The sequence below is a fragment of the Chiloscyllium punctatum genome, chromosome 27 (assembly GCF_047496795.1).
Source record: "Chiloscyllium punctatum isolate Juve2018m chromosome 27, sChiPun1.3, whole genome shotgun sequence".
NCBI lineage: Eukaryota > Metazoa > Chordata > Chondrichthyes > Orectolobiformes > Hemiscylliidae > Chiloscyllium > Chiloscyllium punctatum.
This window is the reverse complement of record NC_092765.1, coordinates 53,744,962-53,764,899: the sequence shown is the minus strand read 5'-3', so window position 1 is coordinate 53,764,899 and position 19,938 is coordinate 53,744,962.

Below are 19,938 nucleotides of genomic sequence, written 5' to 3'. Positions count from 1 at the left end.
CTGCAGGTATTCATTCAATGAGTACAGCTTCTCTCAATTATTCAGTGCCTCGAGCTAAACGTTTTGTTTCAATGAAAAAGCCTGAACTTTGTTAATTCAATGAGTAGAGCTTCACACATTGATTCAATACCATGAGTTCAAGGATTCGATTCAATTAAACAAACTACACCCATTCATTTAATGATAAAAAGTGCATGTGCTAATTCAATGAGTACAGCTTCTCTCATTGATTCATCGTTTCGAGTTTAAAGTTTTCATTCAATGAAACAAGCTGAAACCAGTGAATCAGCCATTGATTTAAACTTCAAGCAGTAATTCAATGAATCAATCGGCATTCTTAGATTTTATAAGACACATGTAACTAACTTATGCAGTGAATCAAACCGCTCACATTCATTGAATGAAACAGACTGCACGTCTTAAATCAAAGAGTAGAACTTCTCTTATTTATTCATTACGTCAAGCTTAACTCCTTCATTTAATATAACAAACTGCAATCATTGTGTCAAACCTCAATCATTGATTCAATGAATCAAACGTTATTCATTGATTCAATGAAAGAAACTTCACTCATTTACTTAGCGATTCCAACTGAATTCATCCATTCAATGAATAAAACAGCACTCATTCATTCCATGAAAAAATCTGCACATGCTAATCGAATAAGGAGAGCTTTGCCATTCATTTAATGAAACAAGTTGTATGCTTTCTGTTAAAGAAACCAACTGCATGCATTCATTTAATCAAACAGACTGCTCTCGTTAATTCAATGTGTGGAGCTTCTTTCATTCATTCAATTTTTAAGTTTATCTCATTCATTCAATGTAACACACTGCAGGTGTTCATTCAATGCTTAGAGCTTCTCACATTGATTCAATACCACGAGTTTAAGGTTTCGATTCAATGAAACAAATTGCACCCATTGATTTAATGACAAAAAGTGCATGTGCTAACTGAATGAGGGCCTCCAGCTTAAAGTTTTCACTTAATGAAACAAGCTGAAACAATTGAATCAGTCATTTATTTAAACTTCAATCATAGATTCAATGAATCAAACGGTAATCTTAGGTTCAATGAGACAGATCTAACGAACCTTTTTAGTGAAACATACTGCACATATTTATTGAATTTACAGACTGCACGTCTTAACTCAAAGAGTAGAACTTCTCTTATTTATTCAATATGTCAAGCTTAACTCCTTCATTTAATATAACAAACTGCAATCATTCAATCATTGTGCCAAACTTCAATCATCGATTCAATGAATCAAACGTCATTCATTGATTGAATGAACGAAACTTAACTTATTTATTTAGTGATTCCAAGAGCATGCATCCATTCAATGAATCAAACAGCACTCATTCATTCCATGAAAATATCTGCACATGCTAATCGAATGAGTAGAGCTTTTGCCATTCATTCAATGATACTAGTTGCACGCTTTCTGTCAAAGAAACCAACTGCCTGCATTCATTTCATCAAGCAGATTGCACTTGTTAATTCAATGTGTAGAGCTTCTTTCATTCAGTCAACGTTTCCAGCTTATATCATGCATTCAATGCAACAAACTGCAGGTGTTCATTCAATGAGTACAGCTACTCTCATTTATTCGTTGCCCCTAGCTAAACGTTTTGTTTCAATGAAAAAGCCTGCACTTGTTCATTTAATGAGTGGAGCTTCACACATTGATTCAATACCACGAGTTCAAGGAATCGATTCAATGAAACAAACTGTACCCATTCATTTAATGATAAAAAGTGCATGTGTTAATTCAAAGAGTACAGCTTCTCTCATTGATTCATTATTTCGAGTTTAAAGTTTTCACTTAATGAAACAAGCTGAAACCAGTGAATCAGCCATTGATTTAAACTTCAAACAGTAATTCAATGAATCAATCGGCATTCTTAGATTTAATGAGACAGATGTAACTAACTTATGCAGTGAATCAAACCGCTCACATTCATTGAATGAAAAAGACTGCACGTCTTAATTCAAAAAGTAGATCTTCTCTTTTTTATTCATTATGTCAAGCTTAACTCCTTCATTTAATGTAACAAACTGCAAACATTCAATCATTGTGTCAAACCTCAATCATTGATTCAATGAATCAAACCTTATTCATTGATTCAATGAAAGAAACTTCACTCATTTACTTAGTGATTCTAACAGCATTCATCCAATCAATGAATCAAACAGCACTCATTCATTTCATGAAAAAAGCTGCACATGTTAATCGAATAAGTAGAGCTTTGCCATTCATTTAATGAAACAAGTTGGACGCTTTCTGTCAAAGAAACCGACTGCATGCATTCATTTAATCAAACAGACTGCACTCGTTAATTCAATGTGTAGAGCTTCTTTCATTCATTCAACTTTTTAAGCTTATCTCATTCATTCAATGCAACAAACTGCAGGTGTTCATTCAATGAGTACAGCTTCTCTCAATTATTCAGTGCCTCGAGCTAAACGTTTTGTTTCAATGAAAAAGCCTGAACTTGTTCATTCAATGAGTAGAGCTTCACACATTGATTCAATACCACGAGTTCAAGGATTCGATTCAATTAAACAAACTACACCCATTCATTTAATGATAAAAAGTGCATGTGCTAATTCAATGAGTACAGCTTCTCTCATTGATTCATCGTTTCGAGTTTAAAGTTTTCATTTAATGAAACAAGCTGAAACCAGTGAATCAGCCATTGATTTAAACTTCAAGCAGTAATTCAATGAATCAATCGGCATTCTTAGATTTTATAAGACACATGTAACTAACTTATGCAGTGACTCAAACCGCTCACATTCATTGAATGAAACAGACTGCACGTCTTAAATCAAAGAGTAGAACTTCTCTTATTTCTTCATTATGTCAAGCTTAATTCTTCATTTAATATAACAGACTGCAATCATTGTGTCAAACCTCAATCATTGATTCAATGAATCAAACGTTATTCATTGATTCAATGAAAGAAACTTCACTCATTTACTTAGCGATTCCAACTGAATTCATCCATTCAATGAATAAAACAGCACTCATTCATTCCATGAAAAAATCTGCACATGCTAATCGAATAAGTAGAGCTTTGCCATTCATTTAATGAAACAAGTTGTATGCTTTCTGTTAAAGAAACCAACTGCATGCAATCATTTAATCAAACAGACTGCTCTCGTTAATTCAATGTGTGGAGCTTCTTTCATTCATTCAATTTTTAAGTTTATCTCATTCATTCAATGTAACAAACTGCAGGTGTTCATTCAATGAGTAGAGCTTCTCACATTGATTCAATACCACGAGTTTAAGGTTTCGATTCAATGAAACAAATTGCACCCATTGATTTAATGACAACAAGTGCATGTGCTAATTGAATGAGGGCCTCCAGCTTAAAGTTTTCACTTAATGAAACAAGCTGAAACAATTGAATCAGTCATTTATTTAAACTTCAATCATAGATTCAATGAATCAAACGGTAATCTTAAGTTCAATGAGACAGATCTAACGAACCTTTTTAGTGAAACATACTGCACACATTTATTGAATTTACAGACTGCACGTGTTAACTCAAAGAGTAGAGCTTCTCTTATTTATTCAATATGTCAAGCTTAACTCCTTCATTTAATATAACAAACTGCAATCATTCAATCATTGTGCCAAACTTCAATCATCGATTCAATGAATCAAACGTCATTCATTGATTGAATGAACGAAACTTAACTTATTTATTTAGTGATTCCAAGAGCATGCATCCATTCAATGAATCAAACAGCACTCATTCATTCCATGAAAATATCTGCACATGCTAATCGAATGAGTAGAGCTTTTGCCATTCATTCAATGATACCTGTTGCACGCTTTCTGTCAAAGAAACCAACTGCCTGCATTCATTTCATCAAGCAGATTGCACTTGTTAATTCAATGTGTAGAGCTTCTTTCATTCAGTCAACGTTTCCAGCTTATATCATGCATTCAATGCAACAAACTGCAGGTGTTCATTCAATGAGTACAGCTACTCTCATTTATTCGTTGTCCCTAGCTAAACGTTTTGTTTCAATGAAAAAGCCTGCACTTGTACATTCAATGAGTAGAGCTTCACACATTGATTCAATACCACGAGTTCAAGGAATCGATTCAATTAAACAAACTACACCCATTCATTTAATGATAAAAAGTGCATGTGTTAATTCAAAGAGTACAGCTTCTCTCATTGATTCATTGTTTCGAGTTTAAAGTTTTCATTTAATGAAACAAGCTGAAACCAGTGAATCAGCCATTGATTTAAACTTCAAACAGTAATTCAATGAATCAATCGGCATTCTTAGATTTAATGAGACAGATGTAACTAACTTATGCAGTGAATCAAACCGCTCACATTCATTGAATGAAAAAGACTGCACGTCATAATTCAAAATGTAGATCTTCTCTTTTTTATTCATTATGTCAAGCTTAACTCCTTCATTTAATGTAACAAACTGCAAACATTCAATCATTGTGTCAAACCTCAATCATTGATTCAATGAATCAAACCTTATTCATTGATTCAATGAAAGAAACTTCACTCATTTACTTAGTGATTCTAACAGCATTCATCCATTCAATGAATCAAACAGCACTCATTCATTTCATGAAAAAAGCTGCACATGCTAATCGAATAAGTAGAGCTTTGCCATTCATTTAATGAAACAAGTTGGACGCTTTCTGTCAAAGAAACCGACTGCATGCATTCATTTAATCAAACAGACTGCACTCGTTAATTCAATGTGTAGAGCTTCTTTCATTCATTCAACTTTTTAAGCTTATCTCATTCATTCAATGCAACAAACTGCAGGTATTCATTCAATGAGTACAGCTTCTCTCAATTATTCAGTGCCTCGAGCTAAACGTTTTGTTTCAATGAAAAAGCCTGAACTTTGTTAATTCAATGAGTAGAGCTTCACACATTGATTCAATACCACGAGTTCAAGGATTCGATTCAATTAAACAAACTACACCCATTCATTTAATGATAAAAAGTGCATGTGCTAATTCAATGAGTACAGCTTCTCTCATTGATTCATCGTTTCGAGTTTAAAGTTTTCATTTAATGAAACAAGCTGAAACCAGTGAATCAGCCATTGATTTATACTTCAAGCAGTAATTCAATGAATCAATCGGCATTCTTAGATTTTATAAGACACATGTAACTAACTTATGCAGTGAATCAAACCGCTCACATTCATTGAATGAAACAGACTGCACGTCTTAAATCAAAGAGTAGAGCTTCTCTTATTTATTCAATATGTCAAGCTTAACTCCTTCATTTAATATAACAAATTGCAATCATTGTGTCAAACCTCAATCATTGATTCAATGAATCAAACGTTATTCATTGATTCAATGAAAGAAACTTCACTCATTTACTTAGCGATTCCAACTGAATTCATCCATTCAATGAATAAAACAGGACTCATTCATTCCATGAAAAAATCTGCACATGCTAATCGAATAAGTAGAGCTTTGCCATTCATTTAATGAAACAAGTTGTATGCTTTCTGTTAAAGAAACCAACTGCATGCATTCATTTAATCAAACAGACTGCTCTCGTTAATTCAATGTGTGGAGCTTCTTTCATTCATTCAATTTTTAAGTTTATCTCATTCATTCAATGTAACAAACTGCAGGTGTTCATTCAATGAGTAGAGCTTCTCACATTGATTCAATACCACGAGTTTAAGGTTTCGATTCAATGAAACAAATTGCACCCATTGATTTAATGACAAAAAGTGCATGTGCTAATTGAATGAGGGCCTCCAGCTTAAAGTTTTCACTTAATGAAACAAGCTGAAACAATTGAATCAGTCATTTATTTAAACTTCAATCATAGATTTAATGAATCAAACGGTAATCTTAAGTTCAATGAGACAGATCTAACGAACCTTTTTAGTGAAACATACTGCACACATTTATTGAATTTACAGACTGCACGTGTTAACTCAAAGAGTAGAGCTTCTCTTATTTATTCAATATGTCAAGCTTAACTCCTTCATTTAATATAACAAACTGCAATCATTCAATCATTGTGCCAAACTTCAATCATCGATTCAATGAATCAAACGTCATTCATTGATTGAATGAACGAAACTTAACTTATTTATTTAGTGATTCCAAGAGCATGCATCCATTCAATGAATCAAACAGCACTCATTCATTCCATGAAAATATCTGCACATGCTAATCGAATGAGTAGAGCTTTTGCCATTCATTCAATGATACCTGTTGCACGCTTTCTGTCAAAGAAACCAACTGCCTGCATTCATTTCATCAAGCAGATTGCACTTGTTAATTCAATGTGTAGAGCTTCTTTCATTCAGTCAACGTTTCCAGCTTATATCATGCATTCAATGCAACAAACTGCAGGTGTTCATTCAATGAGTACAGCTACTCTCATTTATTCGTTGCCCCTAGCTAAACGTTTTGTTTCAATGAAAAAGCCTGCACTTGTTCATTCAATGAGTAGAGCTTCACACATTGATTCAATACCACGAGTTCAAGGAATCGATTCAATTAAACAAACTACACCCATTCATTTAATGATAAAAAGTGCATGTGTTAATTCAAAGAGTACAGCTTCTCTCATTGATTCATTGTTTCGAGTTTAAAGTTTTCACTTAATGAAACAAGCTGAAACCAGTGAATCAGCCATTGATTTAAACTTCAAACAGTAATTCAATGAATCAATCGGCATTCTTAGATTTAGTGAGACAGATGTAACTAACTTATGCAGTGAATCAAACCGCTCACATTCATTGAATGAAAAAGACTGCACGTCATAATTCAAAAAGTAGATCTTCTCTTTTTTATTCATTATGTCAAGCTTAACTCCTTCATTTAATGTAACAAACTGCAAACATACAATCATTGTGTCAAACCTCAATCATTGATTCAATGAATCAAACCTTATTCATTGATTCAATGAAAGAAACTTCACTCATTTACTTAGTGATTCTAACAGCATTCATCCATTCAATGAATCAAACAGCACTCATTCATTTCATGAAAAAGCTGCACATGCTAATCGAATAAGTAGAGCTTTGCCATTCATTTAATGAAACAAGTTGGACGCTTTCTGTCAAAGAAACCGACTGCATGCATTCATTTAATCAAACAGACTGCACTCGTTAATTCAATGTGTAGAGCTTCTTTCATTCATTCAACTTTTTAAGCTTATCTCATTCATTCAATGCAACAAACTGCAGGTATTCATTCAATGAGTACAGCTTCTCTCAATTATTCAGTGCCTCGAGCTAAACGTTTTGTTTCAATGAAAAAGCCTGAACTTTGTTAATTCAATGAGTAGAGCTTCACACATTGATTCAATACCACGAGTTCAAGGATTCGATTCAATTAAACAAACTACACCCATTCATTTAATGATAAAAAGTGCATGTGCTAATTCAATGAGTACAGCTTCTCTCATTGATTCATCGTTTCGAGTTTAAAGTTTTCATTTAATGAAACAAGCTGAAACCAGTGAATCAGCCATTGATTTATACTTCAAGCAGTAATTCAATGAATCAATCGGCATTCTTAGATTTTATAAGACACATGTAACTAACTTATGCAGTGAATCAAACCGCTCACATTCATTGAATGAAACAGACTGCACGTCTTAAATCAAAGAGTAGAACTTCTCTTATTTATTCATTACGTCAAGCTTAACTCCTTCATTTAAGATAACAAACTGCAATCATTGTGTCAAACCTCAATCATTGATTCAATGAATCAAACGTTATTCATTGATTCAATGAAAGAAACTTCACTCATTTACTTAGCGATTCCAACTGAATTCATCCATTCAATGAATAAAACAGCACTCATTCATTCCATGAAAAAATCTGCACATGCTAATCGAATAAGTAGAGCTTTGCCATTCATTTAATGAAACAAGTTGTATGCTTTCTGTTAAAGAAACCAACTGCATGCATTCATTTAATCAAACAGACTGCTCTCGTTAATTCAATGTGTGGAGCTTCTTTCATTCATTCAATTTTTAAGTTTATCTCATTCATTCAATGTAACAAACTGCAGGTGTTCATTCAATGAGTAGAGCTTCTCACATTGATTCAATACCACGAGTTTAAGGTTTCGATTCAATGAAACAAATTGCACCCATTGATTTAATGACAAAAAGTGCATGTGCTAACTGAATGAGGGCCTCCAGCTTAAAGTTTTCACTTAATGAAACAAGCTGAAACAATTGAATCAGTCATTTATTTAAACTTCAATCATAGATTCAATGAATCAAACGGTAATCTTAGGTTCAATGAGACAGATCTAACGAACCTTTTTAGTGAAACATACTGCACACATTTATTGAATTTACAGACTGCACGTGTTAACTCAAAGAGTAGAACTTCTCTTATTTATTCAATATGTCAAGCTTAACTCCTTCATTTAATATAACAAACTGCAATCATTCAATCATTGTGCCAAACTTCAATCATCGATTCAATGAATCAAACGTCATTCATTGATTGAATGAACGAAACTTAACTTATTTATTTAGTGATTCCAAGAGCATGCATCCATTCAATGAATCAAACAGCACTCATTCATTCCATGAAAATATCTGCACATGCTAATCGAATGAGTAGAGCTTTTGCCATTCATTCAATGATACTAGTTGCACGCTTTCTGTCAAAGAAACCAACTGCCTGCATTCATTTCATCAAGCAGATTGCACTTGTTAATTCAATGTGTAGAGCTTCTTTCATTCAGTCAACGTTTCCAGCTTATATCATGCATTCAATGCAACAAACTGCAGGTGTTCATTCAATGAGTACAGCTACTCTCATTTATTCGTTGCCCCTAGCTAAACGTTTTGTTTCAATGAAAAAGCCAGCACTTGTTCATTCAATGAGTAGAGCTTCACACATTGATTCAATACCACGAGTTCAAGGAATCGATTCAATTAAACAAACTACACCCATTCATTTAATGATAAAAAGTGCATGTGTTAATTCAAAGAGTACAGCTTCTCTCATTGATTCATTGTTTCGAGTTTAAAGTTTTCACTTAATGAAACAAGCTGAAACCAGTGAATCAGCCATTGATTTAAACTTCAAGCAGTAATTCAATGAATCAATCGTCATTCTTAGATTTAATGAGACAGATGTAACTATCTTATGCAGTGAATCAAACCGCTCATATTCATTGAATGAAAAAGACTGCACGTCATAATTCAAAAAGTAGATCTTCTCTTTTTTATTCCTTATGTCAAGCTTAACTCCTTCATTTAATGTAACAAACTGCAAACATTCAATCAGTATGTCAAACCTCAATCATTGATTCAATGAATCAAACCTTATTCATTGATTCAATGAAAGAAACTTCACTCATTTACTTAGTGATTCTAACAGCATTCATCCATTCAATGAATCAAACAGCACTCATTCATTTCATGAAAAAAGCTGCACATGCTAATCGAATAAGTAGAGCTTTGCCATTCATTTAATGAAACAAGTTGGACGCTTTCTGTCAAAGAAACCGACTGCATGCATTCATTTAATCAAACAGACTGCACTCGTTAATTCAATGTGTAGAGCTTCTTTCATTCATTCAACTTTTTAAGCTTATCTCATTCATTCAATGCAACAAACTGCAGGTATTCATTCAATGAGTACAGCTTCTCTCAATTATTCAGTGCCTCGAGCTAAACGTTTTGTTTCAATGAAAAAGCCTGAACTTTGTTAATTCAATGAGTAGAGCTTCACACATTGATTCAATACCACGAGTTCAAGGATTCGATTCAATTAAACAAACTACACCCATTCATTTAATGATAAAAAGTGCATGTGTTAATTCAAAGAGTACAGCTTCTCTCATTGATTCATTGTTTCGAGTTTAAAGTTTTCACTTAATGAAACAAGCTGAAACCAGTGAATCAGCCATTGATTTAAACTTCAAGCAGTAATTCAATGAATCAATCGGCATTCTTAGATTTAATGAGACAGATGTAACTATCTTATGCAGTGAATCATAGAACATAGAACATAGAACATAGAACATAGAACATAGAACAATACAGCACAGAACAGGCCCTTCGGCCCACGATGTTGTGCCGAACTTCTATCCTAGATTAAGCACCCATCCATGTACCTATCCAAATGCCGCTTAAAGGTCGCCAATGAATCTGACTCTACCACTCCCACGGGCAGCGCATTCCATGCCCCCACCACTCTCTGGGTGAAGAACCCACCCCTGACATCTCCCCTATACCTTCCACCCTTCACCTTAAATTTATGTCCCCTTGTAACACTCTGTTGTACCCGGGGAAAAAGTTTCTGACTGTCTACTCTATCTATTCCTCTGATCATCTTATAAACCTCTATCAAGTCACCCCTCATCCTTCGCCGTTCCAACGAGAAAAGGCCGAGAACTCTCAACCTATCCTCGTATGACCTACTCTCCATTCCAGGCAACATCCTGGTAAATCTTCTCTGCACCCTCTCCAAAGCTTCCACATCTTTCCTAAAGTGAGGCGACCAGAACTGCACACAGTACTCCAAATGTGGCCTAACCAAAGTCCTGTACAGCTGCAACATCACCTCACGACTCTTGAATTCAATCCCTCTGCTAATGAACGATAATACTCCATAGGCCTTCTTACAAACTCTATCCACCTGAGTGGCAACCTTCAAAGATCTATGTACATAGACCCCAAGATCCCTCTGTTCCTCCACCTGACCAAGAACCCTACCATTAACCCTGTATTCCGCATTCTTATTTGTTCTTCCAAAATGGACAACTTCACACTTGGCAGGGTTGAACTCCATCTGCCACTCCTCAGCCCAGCTCTGCATCATATCTAAGTCCCTCTGCAGCCGACAACAGCCCTCCTCACTGTCCACAACTCCACCTATCTTTGTATCATCTGCAAATTTACTGACCCACCCTTCGACTCCCTCATCTAAGTCATTAATAAAAATTACAAACAGCAGAGGGCCCAGAACTGATCCCTGCGGAACTCCACTTGTAACTGGACTCCATGCTGAATATTTACCATCTACCACCACTCTCTGACTTCGACCGGTTAGCCAGTTTTCTATCCAATTGGCCAAATTTCCCTCTATGCCATGCCTCCTGACTTTCCGCATAAGCCTACCATGGGGAACCTTATCAAATGCCTTACTAAAATCCATGTACACTACATCCACTGCTCTACCCTCATCCACATGCTTGGTCACCTCCTCGAAGAATTCAATAAGACTTGTAAGGCAAGACCTACCCTTCACAAATCCGTGCTGGCTGTCCCTAATCAAGCAGTGCCGTTCCAGATACTCGTAAATCCTATCCCTCAGTACCCTTTCCATTACTTTGCCTACCACAGAAGTAAGACTAACTGGCCTGTAATTCCCGGGGTTATCCCTATTCCCTTTTTTGAACAGGGGCACAACATTCGCTACTCTCCAGTCCCCTGGTACCACCCCCGTTGCCAGTGAAGACGAGAAGATCATTGCCAACGGTACTGCAATTTCCTCTCTTGCTTCCCACATAATCCTAGGATATATCCCGTCAGGCCCGGGGGACTTGTCTATCCTCAAGTTGTTCAAAATGTCCAACACATCTTCCTTCCTAACAGATATCTCTTCTAGCTTATCAGTCCGTTTCACACTCTCCTCTTCAACAATACAGTCCCTCTCGTTCGTAAATACTGAAGAGAAGTACTTGTTCAAGACCTCTCCTATCTCTTCCGACTCAATACACAGTCTCCCACCACTGTCCTTGATCGGACCTACCCTCGTTCTCGTCATTCTCAGGTTTCTCACATACGCATAGAATGCCTTGGGGTTATCCTTGATCCTATCCGCCAGGGATTTTTCATGCCCTCTCTTAGCTCTCCTAATCCCTTTCTTCAGGTCCCTTCTGGCTATCCTGTATCCCTCCACTGCTCTGTCTGAACCTTGTTTCCTCAACCTTATGTAAGCCTCCTTCTTCCTCTTTACTAGACATTCAACCTCCCTCGTCAACCAAGGCTCCCTCACACGACCATTTCTTTCCTGCCTGATCGGTACATACATATCAAGGACACGTCGTATCTGCTCCTTGAAAAAGTCCCACATTTCCACCACATCCTTCCCTGACAGCCTATGCTCCCAACGTATGCTCCTCAAATCCTGTCTTACAGCATCGTAATTTCCCTTCCCCCAATTGTAAAAACTTCCTTGTTGTGTGCACCTATCAAACCGCTCATATTCATTGAATGAAAAAGACTGCACGTCATAATTCAAAAAGTAGATCTTCTCTTTTTTATTCCTTATGTCAAGCTTAACTCCTTCATTTAATGTAACAAACTGCAAACATTCAATCAGTATGTCAAACCTCAATCATTGATTCAATGAATCAAACCTTATTCATTGATTCAATGAAAGAAACTTCACTCATTTACTTAGTGATTCTAACAGCATTCATCCATTCAATGAATCAAACAGCACTCATTCATTTCATGAAAAAAGCTGCACATGCTAATCGAATAAGTAGAGCTTTGCCATTCATTTAATGAAACAAGTTGGACGCTTTCTGTCAAAGAAACCGACTGCATGCATTCATTTAATCAAACAGACTGCACTCGTTAATTCAATGTGTAGAGCTTCTTTCATTCATTCAACTTTTTAAGCTTATCTCATTCATTCAATGCAACAAACTGCAGGTATTCATTCAATGAGTACAGCTTCTCTCAATTATTCAGTGCCTCGAGCTAAACGTTTTGTTTCAATGAAAAAGCCTGAACTTTGTTAATTCAATGAGTAGAGCTTCACACATTGATTCAATACCACGAGTTCAAGGATTCGATTCAATTAAACAAACTACACCCATTCATTTAATGATAAAAAGTGCATGTGCTAATTCAATGAGTACAGCTTCTCTCATTGATTCATCGTTTCGAGTTTAAAGTTTTCATTTAATAAAACAAGCTGAAACCAGTGAATCAGCCATTGATTTAAACTTCAAGCAGTAATTCAATGAATCAATCGGCATTCTTAGATTTTATAAGACACATGTAACTAACTTATGCAGTGAATCAAACCGCTCACATTCATTGAATGAAACAGACTGCACGTCTTAAATCAAAGAGTAGAACTTCTCTTATTTATTCATTATGTCAAGCTTAACTCCTTCATTTAATATAACAAACTGCAATCATTGTGTCAAACCTCAATCATTGATTCAATGAATCAAACGTTATTCATTGATTCAATGAAAGAAACTTCACTCATTTACTTAGCGATTCCAACTGAATTCATCCATTCAATGAATAAAACAGCACTCATTCATTCCATGAAAAAATCTGCACATGCTAATCGAATAAGTAGAGCATTGCCATTCATTTAATGAAACAAGTTGTATGCTTTCTGTTAAAGAAACCAACTGCATGCAATCATTTAATCAAACAGACTGCTCTCGTTAATTCAATGTGTGGAGCTTCTTTCATTCATTCAATTTTTAAGTTTATCTCATTCATTCAATGTAACAAACTGCAGGTGTTCATTCAATGAGTAGAGCTTCTCACATTGATTCAATACCACGAGTTTAAGGTTTCGATTCAATGAAACAAATTGCACCCATTGATTTAATGACAACAAGTGCATGTGCTAATTGAATGAGGGCCTCCAGCTTAAAGTTTTCACTTAATGAAACAAGCTGAAACAATTGAATCAGTCATTTATTTAAACTTCAATCATAGATTCAATGAATCAAACGGTAATCTTAAGTTCAATGAGACAGATCTAACGAACCTTTTTAGTGAAACATACTGCACACATTTATTGAATTTACAGACTGCACGTGTTAACTCAAAGAGTAGAGCTTCTCTTATTTATTCAATATGTCAAGCTTAACTCCTTCATTTAATATAACAAACTGCAATCATTCAATCATTGTGCCAAACTTCAATCATCGATTCAATGAATCAAACGTCATTCATTGATTGAATGAACGAAACTTAACTTATTTATTTAGTGATTCCAAGAGCATGCATCCATTCAATGAATCAAACAGCACTCATTCATTCCATGAAAATATCTGCACATGCTAATCGAATGAGTAGAGCTTTTGCCATTCATTCAATGATACTAGTTGCACGCTTTCTGTCAAAGAAACCAACTGCCTGCATTCATTTCATCAAGCAGATTGCACTTGTTAATTCAATGTGTAGAGCTTCTTTCATTCAGTCAACGTTTCCAGCTTATATCATGCATTCAATGAAACAAACTGCAGGTGTTCATTCAATGAGTACAGCTACTCTCATTTATTCGTTGCCCCTAGCTAAACGTTTTGTTTCAATAAAAAAGCCTGCACTTGTTCATTCAATGAGTAGAGCTTCACACATTGATTCAATACCACGAGTTCAAGGAATCGATTCAATTAAACAAACTACACCCATTCATTTAATGATAAAAAGTGCATGTGTTAATTCAAAGAGTACAGCTTCTCTCATTGATTCATTGTTTCGAGTTTAAAGTTTTCACTTAATGAAACAAGCTGAAACCAGTGAATCAGCCATTGATTTAAACTTCAAACAGTAATTCAATGAATCAATCGGCATTCTTAGATTTAGTGAGACAGATGTAACTATCTTATGCAGTGAATCAAACCGCTCATATTCATTGAATGAAAAAGACTGCACGTCATAATTCAAAATGTAGATCTTCTCTTTTTTATTCCTTATGTCAAGCTTAACTCTTTCATTTAATGTAACAAACTGCAAACATTCAATCAGTATGTCAAACCTCAATCATTGATTCAATGAATCAAACCTTATTCATTGATTCAATGAAAGAAACTTCACTCATTTACTTAGTGATTCTAACAGCATTCATCCATTCAATGAATCAAACAGCACTCATTCATTTCATGAAAAAAGCTGCACATGCTAATCGAATAAGTAGAGCTTTGCCATTCATTTAATGAAACAAGTTGGACGCTTTCTGTCAAAGAAACCGACTGCATGCATTCATTTAATCAAACAGACTGCACTCGTTAATTCAATGTGTAGAGCTTCTTTCATTCATTGAACTTTTAAAGCTTATCTCATTCATTCAATGCAACAAACTGCAGGTATTCATTCAATGAGTACAGCTTCTCTCAATTATTCAGTGCCTCGAGCTAAACGTTTTGTTTCAATGAAAAAGCCTGAACTTTGTTAATTCAATGAGTAGAGCTTCACACATTGATTCAATACCACGAGTTCAAGGATTCGATTCAATTAAACAAACTACACCCATTCATTTAATGATAAAAAGTGCATGTGCTAATTCAATGAGTACAGCTTCTCTCATTGATTCATCGTTTCGAGTTTAAAGTTTTCATTTAATGAAACAAGCTGAAACCAGTGAATCAGCCATTGATTTAAACTTCAAGCAGTAATTCAATGAATCAATCGGCATTCTTAGATTTTATAAGACACATGTAACTAACTTATGCAGTGAATCAAACCGCTCACATTCATTGAATGAAACAGACTGCACGTCTTAAATCAAAGAGTAGAACTTCTCTTATTTATTCATTATGTCAAGCTTAACTCCTTCATTTAATATAACAAACTGCAATCATTGTGTCAAATCTCAATCATTGATTCAATGAATCAAACGTTATTCATTGATTCAATGAAAGAAACTTCACTCATTTACTTAGCGATTCCAACTGAATTCATCCATTCAATGAATAAAACAGCACTCATTCATTCCATGAAAAAATCTGCACATGCTAATCGAATAAGTAGAGCTTTGCCATTCATTTAATGAAACAAGTTGTATGCTTTCTGTTAAAGAACCAACTGCATGCATTCATTTAATCAAACAGACTGCTCTCGTTAATTCAATGTGTGGAGCTTCTTTCATTCATTCAATTTTTAAGTTTATCTCATTCATTCAATGTAACAAACTGCAGGTGTTCATTCAATGAGTAGAGCTTCTCACATTGATTCAATACCACGAGTTTAAGGTTTCGATTCAATGAAACAAATTGCACCCATTGATTTAATGACAAAAAGTGCATGTGCTAACTGAATGAGGGCCTCCAGCTTAAAGTTTTCACTTAATGAAACAAGCTGAAACAATTGAATCAGTCATTTATTTAAACTTCAATCATAGATTCAATGAATCAAACGGTAATCTTAGGTTCAATGAGACAGATCTAACGAACCTTTTTAGTGAAACATACTGCACACATTTATTGAATTTACAGACTGCACGTGTTAACTCAAAGAGTAGAACTTCTCTTATTTATTCAATATGTCAAGCTTAACTCCTTCATTTAATATAACAAACTGCAATCATTCAATCATTGTGCCAAACTTCAATCATCGATTCAATGAATCAAACGTCATTCATTGATTGAATGAACGAAACTTAACTTATTTATTTAGTGATTCCAAGAGCATGCATCCATTCAATGAATCAAACAGCACTCATTAATTCCATGAAAATATCTGCACATGCTAATCGAATGAGTAGAGCTTTTGCCATTCATTCAATGATACTAGTTGCACGCTTTCTGTCAAAGAAACCAACTGCCTGCATTCATTTCATCAAGCAGATTGCACTTGTTAATTCAATGTGTAGAGCTTCTTTCATTCAGTCAACGTTTCCAGCTTATATCATGCATTCAATGCAACAAACTGCAGGTGTTCATTCAATGAGTACAGCTACTCTCATTTATTCGTTGCCCCTAGCTAAACGTTTTGTTTCAATGAAAAAGCCAGCACTTGTTCATTCAATGAGTAGAGCTTCACACATTGATTCAATACCACGAGTTCAAGGAATCGATTCAATTAAACAAACTACACCCATTCATTTAATGATAAAAAGTGCATGTGTTAATTCAAAGAGTACAGCTTCTCTCATTGATTCATTGTTTCGAGTTTAAAGTTTTCACTTAATGAAACAAGCTGAAACCAGTGAATCAGCCATTGATTTAAACTTCAAACAGTAATTCAATGAATCAATCGGCATTCTTAGATTTAATGAGACAGATGTAACTAACTTATGCAGTGAATCAAACCGCTCACATTCATTGAATGAAAAAGACTGCACGTCTTAATTCAAAAAGTAGATCTTCTCCTTTTTATTCATTATGTCAAGCTTAACTCCTTCATTTAATGTAACAAACTGCAAACATTCAATCATTGTGTCAAACCTCAATCATTGATTCAATGAATCAAAACTTATTCATTGATTCAATGAAAGAAACTTCACTCATTTACTTAGTGATTCTAACAGCATTCATCCATTCAATGAATCAAACAGCACTCATTCATTTCATGAAAAAAGCTGCACATGCTGATCGAATAAGTAGAGCTTTGCCATTCATTTAATGAAACAAGTTGGACGCTTTCTGTCAAAGAAACCGACTGCATGCATTCATTTAATCAAACAGACTGCACTCGTTAATTCAATGTGTAGAGCTTCTTTCATTCATTCAACTTTTTAAACTTATCTCATTCATTCAACGCAACAAACTGCAGGTGAAAATTCAATGAGTACAGCTTCTCTCAATTATTCAGTGCCTCGAGCTAAACGTTTTGTTTCAATGAAAAAGCCTGAACTTGTTCATTCAATGAGTAGAGCTTCACACATTGATTCAATACCACGAGTTCAAGGAATAGATTCAATTAAACAAACTACACCCATTCATTTAATGATAAAAAGTGCATGTGCTAATTCAATGAGTACAGCTTCTCTCATTGATTCATCGTTTCGAGTTTAAAGTTTTCACTTAATGAAACAAGCTGAAACCAGTGAATCAGCCATTGATTTAAACTTCAAACAGTAATTCAATGAATCAATCGGCATTCTTAGATTTAATGAGACAGATGTAACTAACTTATGCAGTGAATCAAACCGCTCATATTCATTGAATGAAAAAGAATGCACGTCATAATTCAAAAAGTAGATCTTCTCTTTTTTATTCCTTATGTCAAGCTTAACTCCTTCATTTAATGTAACAAACTGCAAACATTCAATCATTATGTCAAACTCAATCATTGATTCAATAAATCAAACCTTATTCATTGATTCAATGAAAGAAACTTCACTCATTTACTTCGTGATTCTAACAGCATTCATCCATTCAATGAATCAAACAGCACCTATTCATTTCATGAAAAAAGCTGCACATGCTAATCGAATAAGTAGAGCTTTGCCATTCATTTAATGAAACAAGTTGGACGCTTTCTGTCAAAGAAACCGACTGCATGCATTCATTTAATCAAACAGACTGCACTCGTTAATTCAATGTGTAGAGCTTCTTTCATTCATTCAACTTTTTAAGCTTATCTCATTCATTCAATGCAACAAACTGCAGGTGTTCATTCAATGAGTACAGCTTCTCTCAATTATTCAGTGCCTCGAGCTAAACGTTTTGTTTCAATGAAAAAGCCTGAACTTGTTCATTCAATGAGTAGAGCTTCACACATTGATTCAATACCACGAGTTCAAGGAATAGATTCAATGAAACAAACTGCACCCATTCATTTAATGATAAAAAGTGCATGTGCTAATTCAATGAGTACAGCTTCTCTCATTGATTCATTTTTTCGAGTTTAAAGTTTTCATTTAATGAAACAAGCTGAAACCAGTGAATCAGCCATTGATTTAAACTTCAAGCAGTAATTCAATGAATCAATCGGCATTCTTAGATTTTATAAGACACGTGTAACTAACTTATGCAGTGAATCAAACCGCTCACATTCATTGAATGAAACAGACTGCACGTCTTAAATCAAAGAGTAGAACTTCTCTTATTTATTCATTATGTCAAGCTTAACTCCTTCATTTAATATAACAAACTGCAATCATTGTGTCAAACCTCAATCATTGATTCAATGAATCAAACGTTATTCATTGATTCAATGAAAGAAACTTCACTCATTTACTTAGCGATTCCAACTGAATTCATCCATTCAATGAATAAAACAGCACTCATACATTCCATGAAAAAATCTGCACATGCTAATCGAATAAGTAGAGCTTTGCCATTCATTTAATGAAACAAGTTGTATGCTTTCTGTTAAAGAAACCAACTGCATGCATTCATTTAATCAAACAGACTGCTCTCGTTAATTCAATGTGTGGAGCTTCTTTCATTCATTCAATTTTTAAGTTTATCTCATTCATTCAATGTAACAAACTGCAGGTGTTCATTCAATGAGTAGAGCTTCTCACATTGATTCAATACCACGAGTTTAAGGTTTCGATTCAATGAAACAAATTGCACCCATTGATTTAATGACAAAAAGTGCATGTGCTAATTGAATGAGGGCCTCCAGCTTAAAGTTTTCACTTAATGAAACAAGCTGAAACAATTGAATCAGTCATTTATTTAAACTTCAATCATAGATTCAATGAATCAAACGGTAATCTTAAGTTCAATGAGACAGATCTAACGAATCTTTTTAGTGAAACATACTGCACACATTTATTGAATTTACAGACTGCACGTGTTAACTCAAAGAGTAGAGCTTCTCTTATTTATTCAATATGTCAAGCTTAACTCCTTCATGTAATATAACAAACTGCAATCATTCAATCATTGTGCCAAACTTCAATCATCGATTCAATGAATCAAACGTCATTCATTGATTGAATGAACGAAACTTAACTTATTTATTTAGTGATTCCAAGAGCATGCATCCATTCAATGAATCAAACAGCACTCATTCATTCCATGAAAATATCTGCACATGCTAATCGAATGAGTAGAGCTTTTGCCATTCATTCAATGATACCTGTTGCACGCTTTCTGTCAAAGAAACCAACTGCCTGCATTCATTTCATCAAGCAGATTGCACTTGTTAATTCAATGTGTAGAGCTTCTTTCATTCAGTCAACGTTTCCAGCTTATATCATGCATTCAATGCAACAAACTGCAGGTGTTCATTCAATGAGTACAGCTACTCTCATTTATTC